The sequence below is a fragment of the Pholcus phalangioides genome, unplaced genomic scaffold (genome assembly GCF_987345545.1).
Source record: "Pholcus phalangioides strain wild (caught in Gottingen) unplaced genomic scaffold, Ppha-v1.0 ptg000012l_1, whole genome shotgun sequence".
Taxonomy (NCBI): domain Eukaryota; kingdom Metazoa; phylum Arthropoda; class Arachnida; order Araneae; family Pholcidae; genus Pholcus; species Pholcus phalangioides.
In genome coordinates, this window is record NW_028301605.1 from 148,671 (window position 1) to 166,309 (window position 17,639).

Genomic DNA, 17,639 nt, shown 5'->3' on the forward strand with positions numbered 1-17,639 from the left:
TTTTTTCATGTTTATATATTTCTTTTTTATGTTCAACAAATGAACTAATTTTTTTTTGCATGCAAGACATTTTTCATGACTACAAATTGTTTTTATAAAAGTGCGTTATGATCAAAACAAAATTGCGTCCCATCAAGTTTTCACACAATACTTTGCAACATCAGATATAAAAACAAATTAAGTCTGGACAAAATGCTGAAACACTAACTATATCAAATATGGGAGCAAGATCACAGAGAGAGAAAACACGAAATTGTAAAGCTACGTATACGGTGACGTCATCAAAAAAATGATCCAATCAAATGCGGGGAACGCAGTTCTTTCGACCAATGATAGGGACGCTTGAACACAGAAGAACGGGGAAAATTCCCTTTTTTCTAACTTACAGCAACCCTAGAATAAATGAGACAACGATCAATTACTAAATATTGGCCGAATCCACGGATTGGGAAGAGATGTTTTTGGCGGTGTACGGCCACCAACAAATGTAAGCATTTCCATTCACAGCTCTAACAATAATACCAGGAACGTGCATCGAAGTGTTTATCACGTTAAAATCGCTCATCGATGCACAATCACATCAGGAGCATCCCGTGAAAGGTACAGAAATGTATGTATTATTTATATTAATCAATGAATTCAATTAATTAATTTTCTATTTGTAATTATTTAAACTTTTATTTTTCATTTCATTTTTCACAACAGTCATAGGCGGAATAGACCTGGAAGTCTGGGGGGGGGGCACGATGATGATGATGTCAATTCATATATACATGTGTACATTAGATCAGTCGACTCCTCCTTTCACGCTGGGGGGGGGGGTGCCCCTACGCCCCCCTCCCGTATCTCTGCCCATGTGCGCAGGGTCATTTTTTTGGGGGGGAGGGGAGTGGATTTATACATGGCCCCCTCAAAGCTGCGGCTGGCAGGGCTCTACCCCTGGAGCCCGGGGCAATTATATTTTTTGTTCTTTTCATGCTATAAATTCTCTAGAGAAGGGGCCGGCGAAAAGTCTTTCTTGGGTGCCCGACACAGATCCCACCCTAGGGGCCCTGCTCCTATGTGGGGGACATGAGTTTACGGCATTGCTGGCTGTGAGCTATAGAAATTTTGCAGCCTTTCTCTCATTATTGTAAAATTTTCTTGACCGCTTCTCGACCTGGAATTCACCGCCCTGGGCTATAGCCCGCTTAGCCTCTCCCCACCCGTAAATACGCCTATGTCTATGAATAACTCATATCATCTGGTCACTCAGTTTTTTGTTGATCACTGATTTAGACCCGTCTTTTCTAGGTGACTCTCTTTAGTCACACACTGATATCGTCCTTTGTTCAATAGATTACTCACATGCTTGCACACTCTCTAAGCCACTCTTTCAGTCACTCACCGACCTATCTCTCGACCTCATGGGCATTGTTTGCCCCTCGCATGCTTGCAAATTTTCTGGGTCCCTCTTTCGATCACTCACTCACCTTGGTGACCTTTGCTCTCTAGGTCACTCACAAGCTTTCAAGTTCTCTAGGTCACTTTGTGGCTGTTCATCGATCTCGTTCCTCGTCCTCTTGGTCCCTCTTTTGATCACTCCCAGGTTCTCACACTTTCTTGGCAACTTTTTGATCACTCACTGTCTTGTTCTCTTGGGGGGGGGGGGGGGCTCCCTCTAGCTTTAACAAATATACTAGAAATGACATACACACACCGCCTTACCTTACCTAACCACACGTTAGAAAAAATAGAAAGGGAAGAGAGAAAAATATAAGAAAAAATTATACTAGATAAATGTAGTAAGAGAGAGTAATGTTTTTAGTCTCTTTTCACCCTCACCCCACGAATTCTTTTTCGCCCTTACATACGTGTATAGTAGAAAGATACATTAAATGTGTGGGGGAAAAAACCATAAACAGGAGTATAAAAATAAAGGGAAACAAAAAAAAAAAACTTCAGTTGATAGGGTTACTATAAAGCTTTGAAATGGTGGCGAGGAAAGAAAGAAAACACAAAGAACTTGTTTGAATATATTCCACTGGCATTTCGACGCAATGGTCCGTGAACGTAAAGGAGTTAAAAGATCGAAGAGACCAATTGCAGCACCAGTGTAATATACAACAAGTAAACATTACACAGAAATCATTATTTTCATCAGAGCCACGCATTTAAACACACGTTATGGTTCCAGAATGTAAGCAAATAGATAGAAATTTCCAAGAGGAATGTTTACGAGATGCGATAGTTCAGTTGGATAGCAGTAGTGGAGTAAACGTAGATGTAGTAGCAGTAGTAATGGAAAAAACGCTGTGTGAGATGGATATGTGGGATGAATTATTCGTAGTTATATGAATAATAAGTTATGAGAGAATGCCATCTGTCATACACGATTTCAGTAAATATTATAATATCATGTTAGCTCTGTTGAAAATACGGAACGTATTTATAGAAAATGTCGAGACTGGAAAAAGATACGAGAAATCACGTGATATTCAGTATAATGTGAACCGTGATTTTCGTTGATTGCTGTTTCACGCGAGAGACCTACTACACTATGAGAGGCATCACGCGGTGGGTGATACACTGGGTAAGTTTTAAATACATCGCTTTACAGACTGCTGACGACAATCGGTGGAACACGGATCGTTTAAGGCCCAGCCGCGACCTTACTGACTGCGGACGCTGCGTGGTATGCGCGTATGCTCTGACTTGAAGCGTCTCGGCAACGGAGTGACCCTCAGCGCCTTTAGCTTTCTGAGTCATGCTGTCCGGTATAACGCCCGGTCCATCGCGAAATAAACGTTCTTCAGCTGCTCCACGATGTGACGCGTCCTTAACCCAGGACCTGCCCACGGCTTAGACTGAATCTAATGTCTTTATATACTCTATCAACTTACGGGATGATGACTTCTTTTCATTGCTGCCATCGACAAACGACAATGGTTGTCGAAACTCACTGTTGGGCGGCACTTGATAACAAAGTGCTTTGTTGTGTTTCATCAACAATAGCATTGCGACGTAGCTAGCTTTTCCTACTAGCTGTCAGTTGAGAATCTCCCGTCTCATCCCCTCTCTCAGATTTTTTTCTTCGAAACTATAACATGTGGTGGCAAGGCCGGACGTGATCATTTTGCAACCCCCTTAAAATGAAAATAAATCCCTAGGTATATTATTAATTGCCTGGGAAAAAATGTATGGACGGTTCTACAGTATATTTCTAGGAGATGGTAGCATCAGCAGAAACACGAAACAAGCAGCACTGTGACAAATAAATGCGTTTTAGTGGCTACATATGCACTCAGAACGCTCATTCCGGCATGTACCGATTCATTAGAAATTCTGTAAAAGAATGTATACGAGGTGCATCAAAGCATTCGTAGTATACAGCCACTTTGCGATAATTCGAACTTCGTTAACATGAATATCTGTTTAAGTCGAAATTTTGACTCAGCCCCAGAACTTTTTCTGTGTTTTAGTGTTAAAATTTTCCCTTAACTCGAAGTCTTTCTTTAAGTCGAAGTGAGAGGAAATTTAAAAAAGAGAAATTAGCAATAGAATTCAGCAGTTAACAATGGAATTCATCATGAAGCAAAAGAATTTAGCATTTAGCAATAGAATTCATCATTAAACAAAAGAATTTAGCATTTAGCAATAGAATTCGACATTTAGCTATACAATTGAGCATAACATTTAATGTTATGCTCAATTAAAATGTTATGCTCAATTATATAGCTAAATGTCGAATTCTATTGCTAAATGCTAAATTATATTGCTTATAATGCTTTTCGAATTTCCCTCAAAGAAATTTTCTTTGAGGGAAATTCGAAAAGCATTGCTGATGACAGGATGTAAAGATCTGCGAACTTCAGCGAATCAAGCGCTTTTTTTACCACGTTACCTGGTAGAGTATTCGGCCCACCAGCCTTTCTATTTGGCCCATCAGTGAAGAGAAAAGATGCTCACTCGTGGGCTGTTTTTTTTATTAACCCTTATGATTCCGGTCACGCTGTTGGATGTCCTTTCTTCAACGTTGCCCAGCAGTTTCAATTTCTTCACAAAATGGCCTGATACATACTTGATTCAAACATGCACTCATCCGTTAAAAATTCCATAGGGGAATATGGACGATGTGCATTTGTGTGGTTAAGTGGTAGTAGCATTAGTAGCTGGGGGGGAGGGGGGGATTCAACTACCTTTTTTTCAAACCCAACGATCAGGGACGAAATACTTCGCTCCAACGCAAATTAAAAGAAATTAATTTCAGCTCTCTGTTTTCTTTAGATCTTCTATCATCATCGCGAAGCGTCACTGTAATCTCATGATTGGAAGTTATTTTTCCCTTTCCCATTAATTTCAGCCTTTTTTCCCCTTTTATCGTTTTTCTCGTCAAAAGTATTTTTTCCCTCCTAACGGAATTATTTTTTGCCAAAAATTACGAAAAGAAATCTACTATGTTCATATTTTTTCTCCTCGTTTTAACATGCGAACAACGAAACCATTTTTTTTTATATTTATCGCCAATACTTCAAATACAGATCGTTCAAATTTGTCGGCAAAAGCCTATACATGAAGTGCTATGTGGTCGATGGGCCACACTAACAAGCCTCGAAACCAGATGTGCCACGCGTACTGAGTGTTCAAGACCTCTTTATTTCATGATAAATTGGGATCATGTATAAGGGAAAATACGGAACGTCTTCAATTGTCTCCAAAGGTGAGCGAGGTAGCTAATTATCGCCAAAAAAAAAAAAACAAACAAACCTAATTGTGGAAAAATGAGCATTGTTGCAAAAATCACTGGTGATTAAAATGCATTTCACGAAAAAACCTCAAAGAGCATGACCAATATTTGAGATGAACACTCATATTTATAGCATTAATATTCTATTCATATAATAATATTCAAGTTACATCTGACAAGCAATTGGCAAGAAATACGGATGATCTATGTTTGACGAATGGGCGATAAATATGGCAACCTTATCCTGACCTAACAGCACAGCACGTTAGAAAAAGGGAAAGAACGTGTAGGAAAATAAACAAGAAAAGGAAGGAAAAACCAAATGGAAAGAAAACAGTATCATAGATACAGATAAGAGAGAGGATAGACATAAGAGAGTAGGTATACGAGGTAGATAGGTTGTTCTTTTGTCCCTCTATCTAGCTGTTCTCTTTAACTCTTATAGGTATATAGTTGATGGATACATCATATGTGGTGGGAGTCACTAATAATTGTATAGAAATAAAAGAAAGGTAAACCGAACAACTTCGTAGGGTTGCAACAAAGCCTTGCGATGATGAGAAGAGAGGAAAGAAAACAGATAGAGCATGTATGAATTTATTCCACAGGCGTTTGGATGCAATATTACGGTCCTTGATTGTAAAGTGGTTAATTCAAGTGAGCTTCGTTGAAAATACGGGTAAAAAACGGGACATTAAAAAAATATTAAAAAAAAATCCGGACGTCGATATACCGGAAAATGCGAGAATATTCCGATCGCCCTCCGCATTGTAAGAACGTTTGATTGTACAAGTGCGATGTTAACAGTAAATGTATAGCATTTTGGCATCCATGTAGGAGCCTAGGGTGGGCGGACTCATCGTCGTCCGTCTTGGAACGGAAAAACTGTTTTTTTTGTTTAAAATGATGTCTAATAGTTAAAAAGGAACAACAGGATAAGGAACAGTGATTGGCTATATATATATATGTGTGCGTGTGTGTGTCTAGCCATCGTTAACTCCCAGGGACACATTTAGTCCGCGGCCAAGGGTTTACCACGTGTAGCTTAGTGGGTGGGTCACAAAATTATATTTTAAAAAAAGAAATTTTGGGTTCTTAGCTTTCAAATAGCATTGAAATCAACAATTGATTATAATAACATATAAAGATATTTTCTTTCGAAATTTCAATTTTCAAAAGATATTTTTTGCATTTAAATGATAAACTTTTGATCGTCGGGGGGGACGGCACGACCCCCCTAGTCCCCCCCCCCCGCTTACGTCTCTGATCCCACCAATATGCGTTAGGAGGTAGGGGCTAGAGCTGATGAGGGATGTTTCCTTTAAGAGGAGTTTTACTGTATTTGCAAAATCTGTCCAGCCCCATTTGTTGGTCGTTTTTGTAAATTTTTGTAAGGTTTTAGTCAATTTTTCAATCTCTTTAAGAGCGTACATTATTCCTTGAATTATTAATCTTTCAAATTTTGACTGACTTTTCGATCAGTCTATATATACATCGATGCCGCACAATCTCCGGCACACTAGGGTATTCCATCCGGCTTGAGAATGATGTCCTGGTAGAAAAATAACAATACACACACAACATGGAAAATACTTGTCTACTGACCATATTTTCTTCATAAAAATACAGGCAATCGTGATTCATACGGAATATCGCCAATTACAGTATTGCCAAAAAAATTTCAAATGTAAGTAGTAGTAAGAAGTAATTTCAAATGTATAGTAAAGTTGCCAATAGCCGAAAAATATTGTCAAATGTTAGTAAAGTTAGCAATTACAGACAAAAAATTTAAAAATGCTGTAATGGTGAAATTGTTGAAAAATCGCCAATGACTATTTGAAATTGACAGTGCAAAAATATAATTCACCAAGAAAACATAGGTATATGTTTGAAAAATATATGAGAAAAATTTATTATGTTAAAGTGTCATAATAAACTGAAGAGCCAAAAAAACTGGTAAAGGCATGCGTATGCAAATAAAGAGATATGGAACCAATCAGAGTACGGCGCTGCGGTCGGCAACGCCTATATAACACAACAAATGTCTGGCATAGTTGTTCGATCGGTTACTGCTACTACAATGGCAGGTTATCGAGATTTAAGTGAGTTTGAACGTGGTGTTATAGTCGGTGCACGAGAGATGAGACATAGCATCTCCGAGGTAGCGATGAAATTTGGATTTTCACGTACGACCATTTCACGAGTGTACCGTGAATATCGGGAATCCGGTAAAAAATTAAATCTACGACATCGCTGCGGCCGGAAAAAGATCATGCAAGAACGGGACCAACGAGAATCATTAAACGAGACAGACGTGCAACCCTTCCGCAAACTGCTGCAGATTTCAATGCTGTGCCATCAACAAGTGTCAGCGTGCGAACCATTCAACGAAACATCATCGATATGGGCTTTCGGAGCCGAAGTGTACCCTTGATGACTGCACGACACAAAGCTTTACGCCTCGCCTGGGCCCGACAACACCGACATTGGACTGTTGAGGACTGGAAACACGTTGCCTGGTCTGACGAGTCTCTGTTCCAATTGCTTCGAGCTGATGGACGTGTACGGGTATGGAGACAACCTCATGAATCCATGGACCCTACATGTCAACAGGGGACTGTTCAAGCTGGTGGAGGCTCTGCGATGGTATGGGGCGTGTGCAGTTGGCGTGATATGGGACCCCTGATACGTCTAGATACGACTCTGACAGGTGACAGGTACGTAAGTATCCTGTCTGATCACCTGCACCCATTCATGTCCATTGTGCATTCCGACGGACTTGGACAATTTCAGCAGGACAATGCGACACCCCCACACGTCCAGAATTGCTACAAAGTGGCTCCAGGAACACTGTTCTGACTTTAGACACTTCTGCTGGCCACCAAAATCCCCAGACATGAACATTATTGAACATATCTGGGATGCCTTGCAACGTGCTGTTCAGAAGAGATCACCCCCCCCCCTCGTACTCCTACGAATTTATCGACAGCCCTGCAGGATTCATGGTGTCAATCGGGGACCCTACACGATATTAGGCAGGGCTACCAGTTTTTTTGGCTCTTCAGTGTATAATCATTATTATAATAAACGTAAATGAAGATAACTTCATTATACATTATTTCAACATAATTCTTCATTTCAAAAACTTAACTAAGCCTCGTTGAAAATAAGGAAAAGAATGGGACGTTATATAAAAAAAATGGCAAGGAAATGTCCCGTAAAAGACGGGCCATATGGTTACCCCCTATACATACACGTTTCTGGTCTATGAGCTGCAAAAACACCGCATATCTGGCCCGCGGACTGAAAAAGTTGTGCATCCCTACTGCACATTGTATGGGCGATATTTCGGACTTGTCTGTTGTTGTTTGAGATTTTGCATTTGTATTTATTTGTAAATGATTACATTTTGTTTATTTCTGTATTTTAGTTTTTACCAGAATTCATCAGACCATAATTATCATTAGATCGTGCTGAGACCTAATTTCGGACATAATCAAAATGGCAGGTTCGTATATATATATATATATATCTCCAGGGCTCCTATTATTGGACTTCGGAATACGGGACATCGCCAATTATCGCCAAAAATTATGTCAAAAGTGAGCAAAGTTGCCAACTTATGCTAAAATCACTGAAGGGTTGCCAATCACGGGAAATGTTGCGCTACTGCAAATAATTGTGAATTTAAAAAAAAATATGGCACAAACATGTGAAATGAATATATTCTTATTTGTAGTCGTGATTATTGTAATGTAATTTCTGAGTTGGGAAAGATAATTTTAATAGTTGGTTTGAGAATAAAATGTGTAGTAGCTGCCCAACGATCAGTCACCTCGTTGGGCATTATGCCTGTTGTGGCGTTGTATTTGTATAAAAAAAAGTTGGCATTGGTGAAAAAACGTGAAAAACCGGGACATTATCGCAAAAAAAGTCGCAACAGTCAGAAACACAGAAAAAGCCGTAACTGTTCGGGAAATACGGGACGTATGGTCACTCCACCTGGCGGTAACTTTCGCTGTGATGTTGAGATCGTGGTGAAGTAACCATACGTCCCGAATTTCCCGAGACAGTCCCTGTTTTTTTCTGTTTCTCTGGCTGTCCCGACTTTTTGTTTGCAGAAATGTCCTGGTTTTTCACGTATTTTCAACGAAGGCAACTTCGCTTTTTATTCTTCATTTTATAAATCAAATGAACGAATAAAATTATCTTCCCAACTCAGAAAATATATTAAAACTACGACAAAAAATTAGAATATTCATCTCGCATATTTGTCATGTATTTTAATTCACTGCAATTTCAAGTGGAGATTCATTTCCCGCGATTGGTGACCTTTCTATGACTTTCGCATGATTTGGCAACTTTCCTCACATTGGCATCGTTTTTGGCGATAATTAACAGTGCCCTGTATTTCGAAAACCAATTTCCCGTATTTCTCACGAACAAATATGGTCAGCCTTTGGATTTCTTATAAATTTTTTTATAGAAATTTAATATAGTTGTTCTACCTTAACCTCGAATCAAAGCGTGGCGGACGTTTCGGGCACAAAAGTTGAAGAACGGTTCAGGCCCAATCACTCCTACCTCATCACCCTGTATCAGCAAAAAATGGAACTTTTGAATCACCCTGTACATTAAAGGGTACAACTGCGCAGTCTCCCTCTCGCTTGGGATTCCATCGAGCCAGCACTTCCTGCAGATAGAAGGCCTCTGCACTGTTTGCCACAAACGTCATTCAGACTACCTAGCAAGTTTGCCACATTTTGAAACACAGCATCCTATTTCGTTTATTCTTATTTTGGCGTAGAATCTTCCTGATTGGCTCACAAATACTGCATATTGATTGGATGTGGGGCATAGAAATCGCCAATTCTGAGCCTGATCATTTCTTTTCCTCCCAACGATGATCGCCCGAGCAGGGATTTTTTCCCCCTGAATATTCTGAGGGAAAATGGACTACTTACTGACGTCACAAGCTAAGTGCGGAGACCTTTCTATCTCTAGGAGGTGCTGATCGAGCCCACGAAAAGTGTGCCGGAAGAAAAGTATTCATGTTCACAACACGAAAAAACCATATTTGCTTCATAAAAATACGGTGAATCGAGAACCATATGGGACATCATCAATCATCGCCAAAGAATGCGAAATTCTAGTAAAATTGCTAATTGCAGCCAAAATATTGTCGAAGGCGAAGTTTCCAATCACAAAATTGATAAAAAAAAATACCTCAGCCACGAATTGAAGCTTTATGAACGTTTTGGACACAGAATTTGAAGATAGGTTCAGGTTCGATAACAACTGCCTCGGCGCCCTCTATTGGCAAAAACTGAACTTTTGTTTTCTTTATCAAAAGAACCCTTATCCCTTCGTGAGAATAATTTTCTCGCCAACCAATTGAAATTTCCCACTTCTTTCAATTTTTGTGAATTTTTAAACTATTTACTAATTCATGGGACCCCTGTATTAAGATTACTATATTTTTCTTATTGCAGCCACGGCCGCATGTACAGCACTATGCACTGCACTGGCCATGGGAGGAGCTACATTAGGAGTCGCATCATTAGGCTTCAGCGGAGTCGGGCCAGTCGCTGGTACGGTTGCAGCTTGGGCTCAGAGCTTTTTCTGGGGCAGTGCGGTCGCTTCTGGAAGTGCCTTCGCTGTGTTCCAGAGCATAGGCATGGCAGGATTCTCCGGGAAGACGTACGCGGTGATCACTGGTCTGTGCGCAGCGGGTTGCTCGAATATGACCGGATTAATATGAATCCATACAAAGCACGGAAACTATTGAGAAAATCTGCGGGAACTCCGGCTTAAAATACTGTACATGAATTTTTCAGTTACATTTCTATGGACATCTTTACAGTCGTGCCTTTTTTTGTATAAGCAATAAACAGAAGAAGAAATTAACTTTAATATCCAAAATCAGATGAGTCCTAGAGGTCACCAGTGATCCAATGCTTGTAGTGACGAGATAAAACACAATCTGAAACTTAACGATTTAATATATACGGAAGAAATATAACGAGAAGGAAGACACGTGTTTATATACAAATCGGTGGTACAATTCCAACTGACTTTATTGTTTGCAATCACCAGGAGAGTGAGGAGGGTGCGCCATCTATACGAATAAAAACGCACTACAGTGTTACAGTTGGTCTACACATACTCGAAACTTGCTATCGCTTGTAGTAGCTACCAGTGAACGATAAACCTAATATTCGATTCTCTCGACTACCAATTATAAATTAGCCCTGCTTAACCCCACAGTTACCCACTTCGAACCCCACAGTGGTGGTCGGCTGAAGTTGGTTTTCTGTGGTTCCCAACTTCAAGGCGCAAATGCGAGCCGATCTCCCCGTTAAAAAGTCTCGCCACAGAGAGCAACAGTCCTACAACGGTAAATCATTCAACCATAACTCTTCACTCATAGTTAGTAAAACTGGGGGCTGATGACAGCATTACACATAACAAGCATTACACAGAAACAAACTTTACGTCAGGTTGCACTACACGCACATTCCCGCATGTACCGATTCGTTGGGGGGTTCCGCGGGGGGGGGGGGGTGCATGTGTTGTGTAGCAGTGTAGCAGTAGTAGGTAGGGGCTCGGGGATCCATGATGTTCTTAAGTCAGCCACCTCGTTGGGCAATTTGCCTGTTGTGGCGTTGTATTTGTATTTGTATAATTCAACAGTACCAATTATAAAATTTGTCACCCCCCCCCCCCCCAACATCTAAACAGACTAATCTTATAATTAATTTGAGTCATGTCATGACTAGGCTGATCATGCATCACCATCGAGAAAGATACGGGAAACTAAATGCCCTCGCGCACGGGATATTACCAACTTTCGCCAAATAGCGACAACATTACTAGTTATCTCTAAAACTGCTGGTATATTGGCGATATCGAGAAATGAAGGATTACATCAGAGCGCAGTGCAGTGATTTAAAATGTATTTCACGGAAAATAACTGAATATCTAGGCCTACTGTGCAGTCTATCTGCGTTGTTGCGTTCCTGATGTAGCAGAAACTTTCAATGAACAAAACTACACAGGGATTATGCAGGCTCAACAGTCAATCGATATGTTACGTGATAAATGATATGTAAATGTGATAAATCGGTTATTATGTATATTTACCAATCGTCTTGATAAACTGATCTTTTACCGGTGAATGTATAATACCCCTTACCCCACACAAGCGTCGTTGGTAAATTTGATAAATACTTGAAGTTTATTTCTTTTATACACTTCACCAAACACCAACTCTGGCCATAACTCTCTGTATTGCAATTTACTGCCATTAATGAGATGGGTTGGGAATGAAAACGCTGTCCACATCGGTGGTCGCCTCAAGCTCGTTAGGGAAAATATCTTACATACAGTGAATCCCACTTATGACTTTTTTCGAAAAAACGTTGTAAGCGGGAAAACGCTTTAAACGAGAAATATTTATGAGAATTAGACTTATAGTTGAGAGCACAAAAATTAGTGGTATTAAGCGGGATCTACTGTATATCCTTACACAGGTTTGAACCTGATAGTAACCTTCACGGCGGTAGACGAGCATCTCGCCACCACGTCATGCCACTGGGGCGCCATCTCCTTTATCTGTGATTATTCATAATACATACAGTAGTGTAATTGGTGAATTTAATAAATATTGAAAAAAATTCCAAATGAGTCTAGTATGAATATAATTGGACCCGGATATAATGATAACATGTCTCACGATCGTATCCCGATATAATGATATAATCCATGTATGAATTATCATGGTAGTACGATTTATCATGTTTACCAGCGACGCGATGCTTGGGTATTATGCATAATGACCGATAAAAGTGATAAATTCAGGGAAGTATATTAGTCTTACCAAAATGTTCCGCAATTATGCATAACAACTGGATTTATCACATTTATCGTAACAGATACAACGCGAAACTCATTATAGTGTCAGTGTTCTGCGAAGTCGGCGATGGCGTGAAATCGCAGTTCGACTGTATATGTAGTAAAAAAGAATTGTAATATTATTTATAAGTATAAAAATCATGTTCAGCCATGATTTCAGTAAAGATTACAATTTCTAAAAAGCTTCGTTGCGCCAAAAAAAGAAAACGGGACATTGCGTTAATACAGTCGGAATGGCCGAAAATATGGGAAATTGGCGTCCCATAAGCTACGGACTGTATGATCACCCTAGTCATGACCATTATGTTTACTGCACTGATCAAATGTAGAAATACATATGCGAATAAACGCATTTATAACATTACTGTTGTTGGAGTTGATAATTTTTGAATTTATGAACAAATAATTCTACCTAGGACAACAGCGTGAAAATTTTGTTAATCCCCGAATTAGAGACTCAAGAACCCCTGAACCGTCACTTTATCGGGGTGCGTAGATGCAGGGCCGTCTTAAGAGTATCATGGGCCCTACCAAACAAATTTTCCAAAATTTCAACCAGATCTCATTTTTGTGAGGGCCCCCGGGCCCATTCCTAAAGACGGCACTGCGTAGATGAGACTATAACAGCTCATATCCCCTCCATCATCGTTCTGCCAATTGAATGTAGTGGTCGCATGACCCGCGGGCCCCATTTGGTCCTCGGAGCTTTTTGTCGTGGCCTGCCGATTATTTTTCGAAAATGGTTATATACAGTATATATAGGCCCTATATATATATAAACATAGAAAAACGATTAATTCTAGAATATATGAAAGAAATAATTTCGAAATTTTAAAATTTTAATGAAAGAAATAATTTAGAACTTTTAATGAAAGATATAATTTCGGAATTTTAATGAACGAAATAATTATAGAATAAATGAAAGAAATAATTCCATAATCAATGAAAATTCAGAAATTACTGAGAGAAGTAATTTTTGAAACAAATAATTTCAGAATTGATGAAAGAAATAACTCATAAATCAATGAAAGAAATAATTTCGTAATTTCTGATGGAAATAATTTCTTAAACAAAGAATTATTTTGCATAATTATTGAAAAAAATGATTTCAAGATTTTTTTTTAAGAAGATAATTAATTTCAGATCTACCAATATAAATAATTTAAGAATCATTTAAAGAGATTTAATCCCAGAATTAATTAACTTAATCAGTAATTAATCAAAAAAAAATTTAAGAATTAGTGAAAAAAATGTGTTTAGAACTAATCAAAATTGATAATTAATAAAATAATTCGAGAATAAATGGAAGTCTTCAGTTATTATTGTCCCTTCTATTAAGATTTAAACTAAGATTTGAATGTAATACTAACACTTCCCTCATAGTTTGAAAAAATGGTGGCAGATGGCAGCACTACACATAACTAGCATTACAGAGAAACAAAAAACTTCACGTCAGGCTTCACTACACGTACACGCACATTCCCGCATGTACCGATTCGTTGGAGGTTCCGCGGGGGGGGGGGGGGTGGTGGTGTAGCAGTAGTAGGTAGGGCCTCCAAAAAATGGCTCGGGGATCCATGATGTTCTTAAGTCAGCCACCTCGTTGGGCAATTTGCCTATTGTGGCGTTGTATTTGTATTTCACTAAATTATATGAGTTTGTGACTCGCGGGTTTCGGGGGAAGTTCCAAGTTGGCCCGCCATGTGTGAAAGGTTGAAGAGCTTTGTAGTAGTGCATTGACGTCATGGTTGGTATAAGAGAATAGGGATGATGGGTTTAAGAGTCAACTCCTACCATCTCTAAGATGGCAAAATTTTAGAAAAGAATGTGACTAAAAGTACATCTTTACTCCGGGAGTTACTAGCCACCGCCACAGTAAATGATCATTATACTGATGATAATTGATGTCAAATAATGATATGTGAAAATATGAATAAATAATGATGAAGTTACCATATGATAAGCAAGATGCTGAAGATGCATCATTTTAATGATGATGCGATGAATGTTATATGATTATTAGGGTTTCTATATTTTTATGACTTGAAAATCTTGAATGTATGCAAGCATTTATGACCTAAAAACATGGCACTATGACTTTAGAATGTAAGAATATGGTTTTATAATTTTTCCATTACATTTCATCTTTTTAACCGCTTCGCTCACAAGCGATTGACGAGAAAAATTCGGATGATGTCTGCTTGACGAATCGGTGATAAATACGATACAAGTTATGATAACCTTGTTCTAACGTAATGGCATGTTAGAAAAATTAAGCGGGTGAAAAGAAGTAGAAAAGTAAGAAAAATAAAAAACATGAAATCAACACACAGTATATACGCTGTCTTATCTGCAGCTATTAGTACAGGTATGAATTATATTTCTCTTTTCACCCTCACCTATGTACATGTATATCGTCAACCTATTTCACCTTACTGTTTAGAATATAGAAGGTGAAATAGATTGTCCTTTTTTACTTCCTCATGACGGAGATGGAAAGAACATAGTTTTGTATAGGGTTGCAACAAAGTTTTGTGGTGATGAGGAGAGAGGGGGGAAAGGAAACAGGTAGATTTGTTTGAATTTATTCCACTGGCGTTTGGTAGCAATATTACGTCCTTGATCGTAAAGTGTTCAAGTATTGCATCTCAAGTCTAAAAAAAATTCACCAAATTACTATTCTAATTAAAATTCTCCCACCGAATTCAAATGAAAACCACGCCTAACATATGCACAATAACACTCTTTAGTACGTTTTAAAATCGCACTGAATTTTATGAGGCAAAGTTGCACATGTTTATATAAAAACTGCTATTTTTTAGTTTTTTTAAAGAAATATTTGCAAAGGTTTTTAAAAATTCGGGAAAAATTACCAGATGGAGCAATATTTGAACAATGGCTTGTCAGATCTCTCTCTAGTATTTGCAATCTCGTTGATTGTTTCTCAAGCTTAATTGCAATGTTGTTAGTAAAACCGGTTTTGTGCTGGCACTTTCAACTCGTTTAACCAAATACATTATAGTGGTACCATACGTCTTTTTTCTTTCAAACCGAGCACAACTCCGGTCTACCATTATTGGGTAATTTACTAACGTTTTACCCCTTTCAGAGGTTAGTGATTTGTGCCAAAAGTCCGTGTGTTCTATATTTAACTGATACATAATGTACCTAGCATCTGTGTGTGTATATCTAGAGTTGTGTGAAGTTAGTGCTGCCATCTATATTTCGAATTGTGTGTGAAGTGTAATGCAAAATAAAACAAAGTTTGCTTTTAGTTTATTTAAAATTACGAGGAGGGGCACCAAAATGGGAACTTGTCTCGGGCGACAGTGTCAATTTTTGTTGCGTTTAGGCGTGGCAAAAGATGCATTGAACGCGAAGATTTCAAGTGTCCGAATGAATAAGATAAGAATAAGTTTTTCCTTCAAAAACAGCAAAAGGATCTTCCGAGAACAAACATACGGTTGCTGGAAATGCAAACTTTTTCCGGAAAAAAAAGAGGAAAAAGAAAGGCAAGAATTAATTTTAAATACATGACTATATCTTGAAGAAAATGTCTATACAAATTAAAATATTCAGTGATAAATGACCAAAAATATACTGATGTAAATAATGGTGAATGATATTTTACTCGAGGTAAATAGGGAATATAGCGTGTAGTTTTTACAGCCCACGCCTCTTAATGAATCACTTCAGGACTTGGGGGTTTCTGTTGACAATAACCGAAGGATACCTATATACTAAAAAAGTTCCGTTTGCAAGTACGGTGACCATACATCGTTTGATTGAACGAGACGTATGGTAAAAGAGTGTTGGTAAAACGGGACAGCGTTTTATCATAATTGGTTACAAAATGTTCAACCGTTTAATTTTTTTTTTTTCACTGTACTCTGAAGAAGGAGAGTTTCCTTTACTGTGAGGTAAAGTCTTGCATTTTTTGTTATTCAACCATTGTGAGACGCTACAATGAAGCTGTTTGATGTATACAGGGTGTCCTGTAAGTGCTAGCACGGCCTTTATCTCCTCAACCGTTCGACGTAGAGATATGATTCCAGTTTTAAAAATGCTCAACAGGCGTTCAAAAATTACCCTGTACCAGTTTTGAGAGTGAAAATGCAGTGTGTAACAAAATAAAACATTTTAATTTTTATACAGTCTCCCAACTTAAAATTAGAAAGTTGTTTGCCCTGTCTCTCCTGATAGCAAAAAAAAAAAAATTTTATGTAAGTGCAAAATATTCACAGATATACGGTATATATCGGTATATACCATATATCATCATATATACCATAATGTGTCAAATGCGGCACAAAGAGTGCCTATTAGGGGTCATTCAAGTATTACGTCAGCATCGGAGGGGGGGGGGGAAAGGGGGTTTCGGATTTGCTGACTTTTGATGACGGGGGGGGGGGGTTTGAAGGTTGCTTACGTCATCAACCACCCTTTTTGAAAATATGAAATATTCTAAGCTGCTGACAAGGGGGGAGGGGGGGGGGTCAGTGTTTTGCTGACTTTTGCTGACAAGGGGGGGGGTCAAAAATGGATAAAAATCTGCTTACGTAATACTTGAATGGCCCCTTACTATTAGCTTTCACACAAAACAATCAAATCTTAACATGAGCATCCTCTGCAGCTCTGGCAACATGCATCTAAGGCCGCTCGTCCACTGGAAGCTACTGGAAACGAAACGCAAGTCTCGTGTGCGCAAAACTGCTGTGGCGGTGTTTGTGCATACGCACGACTTGTTTTCGTTCGTGGCAGCAGCTTCCAGTGGACGACCGGCCTAATCTAGCTACAGGCGACATTTTCAGACTCAATACCATGCTGCTTAGCAACTAGATGTAAAAAAAAGCATGTAAAAAATGCATAGCTGCTCATTCCTGGATCTGGAAAAATAAAAAGGCTTGTGCAAATATCTTTGACACCTGTTGCACCATCTACAGTTTTGCACCAATGTTCTTCAATATTATAAAATTGCGGACCGTTGGAAAAGGGAAAA

The 17,639-nt window shown here is 38.8% G+C and overlaps 1 long non-coding RNA gene across 4 annotated transcripts in view; it reads left to right on the forward strand.

Annotated features, from left to right (window-relative positions):
- Window positions 1–404: 404 nt before the first annotated feature.
- LOC149079111 (uncharacterized) overlaps window positions 405–17,639 on the forward strand; it is a 53,810-nt gene continuing 36,575 nt past the window's right edge. Inside the window, exons 1-3 of one of the 4 annotated variants that reach the window (XR_016193657.1) lie at window positions 405–600; window positions 8,157–8,234; window positions 10,219–13,001. This is a non-coding gene — a long non-coding RNA (uncharacterized LOC149079111). Of the gene's footprint in view, window positions 611–8,156; window positions 8,235–10,218; window positions 13,002–17,639 lie in introns of those variants that run through there. The other 3 variants (XR_016193656.1, XR_016193661.1, XR_016193659.1) reach the window with 3 other exon arrangements.